The sequence below is a fragment of the Mus caroli genome, chromosome 12, assembly GCF_900094665.2.
Source record: "Mus caroli chromosome 12, CAROLI_EIJ_v1.1, whole genome shotgun sequence".
NCBI lineage: Eukaryota > Metazoa > Chordata > Mammalia > Rodentia > Muridae > Mus > Mus caroli.
Window position 1 is genome coordinate 12697695 of NC_034581.1, and position 6000 is coordinate 12703694.

A 6000-nucleotide genomic window follows, 5' to 3' on the forward strand; every position below is an offset into this window, starting at 1 on the left:
CTGTATCTGGTTGGCCATGTGCCATGCACATTCATACCTAGCAGAGATAAGAGAAGACCATGTTATAGATCTTTAGAGCCCGCTCCTTATTTCTGCAAAGGCATGAGAACTAATCAAACCCAACAAAAGAGAAAGAAAGACAGCATGGACATGCCAATATCATGAGCTTTGAAAGCACTCTTTGTCCAAGCTGGCTGACACACAGCCTTTTTTTAGTACAGACCATGTGGTGGATCACTAAACAGACCCAAGTTCAGTTTATAATGAAATTAAAATTAGAGATTTATTCAAATCTGAAGAAATTCTTAGTATTTAGAGGCTAGACACAATAATACTTTTTAAAAACAAGTCTAATTGCCCAAACAAGATGCAGTCACCCTGCCTCGGCACTTGCACTCTAAATGGAGCCAACTACTTAGTACACTGGGATTAATCACCCAGGGCAAGACAGCCAGGAGCTACACATATTGGTGAGATGTTACCTCTTTCCAAGCTGATCTGAATGTAGTTTCCACACAGTTCCTATCAATAGCCCAGCAAAATTTTTAGTAGAATTAACAAGCCAAATTACATTCTATGGCAATAAAAAGAACCTAAAAGAACCAACTGTGAAAATGAGAAACAAACTTGGAGACTATCACCCAAATTCAAAACTTAACTATCACTCTACATTGTGGCAATGTGGAAGGCTGGGTGTAGTCTGTTACATTCAATGAACTAGGCTTAGGTGTACACTAGACTATCCTTCATGAGTTGTGATCGATGGACTCAAACTAAAGATGCCAAAATACTCAGTGGGGTGTTCATTTTCAACAAGTGGCAAAAGGAGCTGGGGAAATGGGTGATAAAAAATGCTTAAAAACAGACAATCAAATGAAAAAAACAGGAGCCTTTCTCGGTCTATATTACAAAAACTAATTGTTGATGGATCACACATTAGAAATGGTAGTTTAAGTGAGAAGATTTTAGAACAAGATGGGAGGAAATCATTGAGATGTGAGGTTAGACAGACTGCTGAGTAGCATTACAAAATAGATAAACTACAGCAAAAAACAACAGACTAAAACAAGGGCTGGGCAGATGGTGGCCCAACAGCTATGAACGCTTGCCACACTTACAGAGGATCTGGTTACACTCCTAACAGCCACAGGAGGCAGCTCACAATTACCTGTACCTCAAGTCTCTGAGGACCCAGTACCTTTTTTCTGGCCTCCACAGTACCTACATATATGTATGCATACACACAGAGATTCACACACATACAAATAAATAAAAATAAAATCATTTTTAAAAGTAGAATAAACAAATAAATAAAAATAAAATCATTTTTAAAAGTAGAATAAAAAAAATCGGGTCCCACTAAAACGTTAAGAACATTTGTACTTTAAAACACACCATAAAGAAAATAAAACACAGGCCAGAGAGATGGCTCAATGGTTAAGAAAACTCAGGTTCAGTTCCCAGCACCCATGCAGTGGCTTGCAACAGTCCATATCTAGTTCCAGGGAAGCCAGCACCCTCTTCTGGTTTCCACCAGACTCACATGCAGTGCACTTACATGCATTCAAGGAAAACACTCATACACATAAAATAAAAATAAATAAGCCTTTAAAAACACACACCAAGCAACACAATGGAAGGAATGATAGTAAACCAGGTGCCAGGTGAGGGACATGCGTTGAGGCTCTATCACACCTTGATGAGTCCATAATAAACTGTCAGCCACACCCAATAAAATACATGGGCAGAGGATGTGAAAATATCATTCTCTAAGGATGACATATAAATGTCCAACAAGCATGTAAAACAGGGTGTAGCTTCAGTAACTGACAAATCTCAGAACCTCTAGAATGACTGCTATCAATGCTGCAGGCAATAGGAAGTGCTAAGGGGGGTGGAGGGACCAGAAACCCCCCACCGAGCAAAGAAAGCACAAGATGAAGACACCACTTCAGAAAGCACTTTATACACTTTTTGAAATGTTAACACGCTTACGAAGCCCAGGGGCTCTTTTTCTAGAAACCTCCCTGAAAGAAATGAAGATATACTGTGACAATACAACTTGCACATGAACATATAGTCTGTCATTGCTCATAATAGCTGAAGCAGTGGACAATCCAATTATGCATCACAGAATGAGTGGGTGGTAAGATATATTATAGTGGTGCATCGGATGTTTCAGGGGGAAAAAAAAAAGAAGAAAATGCCAGTGCCTGCTGAAGCAGAGGTAGCCTAGGCTGGCCCCCGAATCACTGATTAGTGGAGGAGAAAGGCTAGCCTGTAGACCCTGATCCTCTTGCCTCCACCTCTCAAGTGCTGGGATTGCAGAAGAATCTCCACACAGTGGGTGACTCAATACATTTTCTAAACTCACTGATATGTACACTTGTAATGAGTGAATTTTATGGAAAGTGAGGCAGATGGATGCTTTATGAGGAAACCAAGAGGAGGTGCTCCTGCTTGAGATTCACCATGAGCTGAGCCCTTCTCCAAGCAAAGGACACTGTCTCCCTTTCAAACCAGCCCCCAGCCTGCAGGACACACTAGAGCAGGGATGTGGATCCCACATGTGGATCCCACCTACTCTGGCAAGCCTTCATCTCCAAAAATAGTTACGTTACGTTACGATTCATAGCAGTAGCAAAATTACAGTTATGAAGTGGCAATGAAAAGAATGTAATGGTTGGGGGTCACCACAGCATGAGGAAGTGTGTTACAGGGTCGCAGCATTGGGAAGGCTGAGAACCACGGATCCAGCGTACAGCTTTGTTTTCCAATCCCAGTCACTCGGAAGAGAGTATAAATAAAATGTCTCTGTGAAAGTCATAAGTGGCACGTCAGACCTTTTCTCTGTCAGGGAGGGCAGGCTTCAGATCAGCTCACCCTTCATCTCTTTGAGGTTCATGTCCTTTGTGTCTCAAGCTCTGTGTACAACTGAGATTCTGGGTCCCCATCGCCATTCTGCCCTGCCCATAAGGTCCACAGCAGTCAGCTGGAGACTCCCGGTATAGGTTTCTCTGAACCTGTCAGTTCCATTTGCTAAGTGGTACCCGCTCCTTCAGCAACCCGTAATTTTCACATTTCAAAGATGACCTTGCATTTATCTCTTTGCTAGCAGGTTCAAGCTGAGACCATCCTCAGATTACTCACATGCTACCAAGTTCATCGTCAATGGTCTTGGTGAAATTTTTAGGCATGAAATTCTGTGTTCAGTAATTTTCTGATATAAAATTTGCCAGTTAGAGTGAATGGATTTGACCAAATATACAAGAAAAAAAAATTGCTGTGGTGACTTCAGCTGAGGCTTCTCTCCCCCAACTGGCAACAGCAAAGCTGTCTCTCACTTCCACAAGCCCTCTAGGTAAGGACTGACAGCTAACTTAGACCTGAGTTTCCAGGGCTGACAAAGGCTGACCATGGCTGTTCGAATGCAGATTCTGTACTTGCAGTCACATGGAACATCGGCCTTGCCCCCACCCAATTCACCTCCATCAGCAGGCAGTCTCATTTTCTGGAGGGCAGTCTCGTCTGGAAATGCTTGCCATCCTGAGAGCACAAGGACCATTTAGCTACAAGGCTGTAAATTACCAATATCCTATATGGAGAGCAAGGGCCAAGGTTGCAGTGTGTGAACTGAGGCTGATTTGTAGAGATCTTGGCCATTGGGTCACTTCTTAGCCATGAAAGGGCAATTCTCCCTTTAAAGTTAATCTTAGTCTGTACGGTACCATACTGCAGAATCTCTACTTCAATGCCAGAGAGGCAAGAACGTAAAGCAAAATGACACTGTGTAACTCATAGCAGCACATTGTATCTGCTCTAGTCAGATTCTCCTGTGGGAGACACAAGGCTTCATAAGAGTGTGCCCTAACTCAGAACACTTCACTCACTTCAGCATATGTGACTAGACTTACCTACCCAAGCCATCCTACTGATTGATGCCAGAATGATCATTAAAAATAAAAAAGTCACTGGCCTGTTCTCTACTTCTTACAGGATCTCCCAAGCCCTAGGATAGACTAGACATCTACCCCTGTCACCAAGGTTTGATTGCACCCTCTGCTGGGATCAGGTCTCCTGCAACTTTCAATCAAAGGTCAAAAGGTCAAATGATCTACTTGTTCCTGAGTGAGCTCCTCGCATCTGTCCACACTGTGTGATCAACACACAGTGTATGCTCTGCACCTTCTCCACTCAGAAGTGCTCGCTAATGCATCAAGCCTCGGTTGCACCTTAACTACCTTCCTCCCCGACAACTTCACGAGTTGCTCTCTTCCCCAGAGTCAGTTACATCCTTTTGTCCACGGAGCCTCCCAGATCCATCATTGGAAGGATTTGCTTCCACACACTATTGTTCAAATCTCAGCACTATAGAAAGGCCACACACATTCCCCAGGGTTTCCTTGTGTTTACTTGGTAGAACACACAGAACAGAACAAAAGTAATAGGAAGGGAAAGACAGCTAATTAATAAGAAGCAATCGTAAGGGGCACAAGAGAGAGGATATGATGGTCTGAGCATTGGCATCTTACAGGAGGGACCAGATTGCTGCTGCAGAGAATGCAGACATAGAGGGAACCCTAAAGGTGAAGTTTGCTGTAGCTTAATGGACTGAAGATTTGTGGGAACATGGTGAATTTGTCAAGTAGGCAAATGTATGTGTGAATCAAAACCATCTTCCCTGTTTCAGGCCCTGAGATGTCCTGCCCTTCCACATCCCTTGCCTCCTCTCTACATCTTATTCCACGGACACACCAGTGCAGACCTCCACTACCATGGAGCCTCCTGTTTGTCCCTCTGTTCCTGCCATGGTAGACTGTCTCTCTGAAGACTGTGAGCCAAACAGATCTCTCTTCCTGTTAGTAGCCTCTTGTCAATTTTTTTTTGTCACAATGGTGAGGAAACTAACATAGTGCCACTAGACATTTTCTTAGACCTTTCATACACGCAGTGCCAGGAGTTAGGCTTAATGTGAACTATGGGCTCTGAGCAATAAAATGTGTACATGTAAATCCACCCATGGCGACAAATGTGCCATGGGGTGGACTGTTGTTAGGAACACTGGACCTATGTGTCCACAGTGATTGATAGAAACTAGAAGATTTGCCCCTTCATTCTGCTCTGAACCTAAAACTACCTTTAAGTGATAAAGCTTATTAATATTTTTCAGCAGAGAGAAGACACATCATCAGAGAAACTGAAGGAGGAGTTGCACCTGACTCATACTTTTCAGAGTTCTGCCACAGAGGGAGAAGTCACCTGCCTTGTCTGGGAATCAGCAAATCTGGATTCTATTTATAGATTCCCTTTAACCTGTCTGCTCTCAGTTCTGTCTTCACCCCAGATTTAGAAAGATCAGATATCTGCAGTGTTTCAGCCTTTCAAATGCAAGCTGCTAATTTGCTCTTCACATTTACCTATTTTTTTTTCTTCAGGGTTAAACTTTTTCAAGTCTGGAAAACTCAGATATCACGAGTCCACTGCCTTTGCTGATTCCAGGTCTCTTGCAATATTCTTCATTCCCAACCTGCTAGTTTCATGATTTAACCCATGTTTAGCAGTTTGGTAGAAGAAAATGAAGGTGACTGTCTAGCACACACAATCTCAGTATTCAAGGAAGAAGCAGGTAGATCTCTGTGAGTTCAAGGTTAGCCTGGTCTACATAGCAAACAAACAAAATAATACACATATGTATATAAGTATGCGTACACATACACAAATGGATGAACTCTGGCAAGATGGCTTGGTGGTTAAGAGCATTCTTAAGTAATATTCTTAGCACATTTGGTTCTGTCCTATGTGCTATACCAAATAAACACAAGGAAGCCCTGGGTAAGTGTAGTGTATGGGTAAGGCTAAGAGTAATGGTAAGAGAAAGAGTAAGGGTAAGGTTAGAGGAAATCTAACTGTTACAGACATTTCCCCTGAAACTGTTTTCATGAGTCATCTGCCTTTAGTTATCTCTTCAATGGAAGTAGACCTCTTGCTGTTCTTGCAGAA

General features: G+C 42.6%; 1 long non-coding RNA gene across 1 annotated transcript in view; it reads left to right on the top strand.

Moving 5' to 3' along the window:
- Positions 1–5676, top strand: part of LOC115032765 — a 54337-nt gene extending 48661 nt beyond the window's left edge. Inside the window, exon 3 of the long non-coding RNA XR_003838385.1 lies at positions 5171–5676. This is a non-coding gene — a long non-coding RNA (uncharacterized LOC115032765). The remainder of the gene's footprint in view (positions 1–5170) is intronic.
- Positions 5677–6000: the final 324 nt, after the last annotated feature.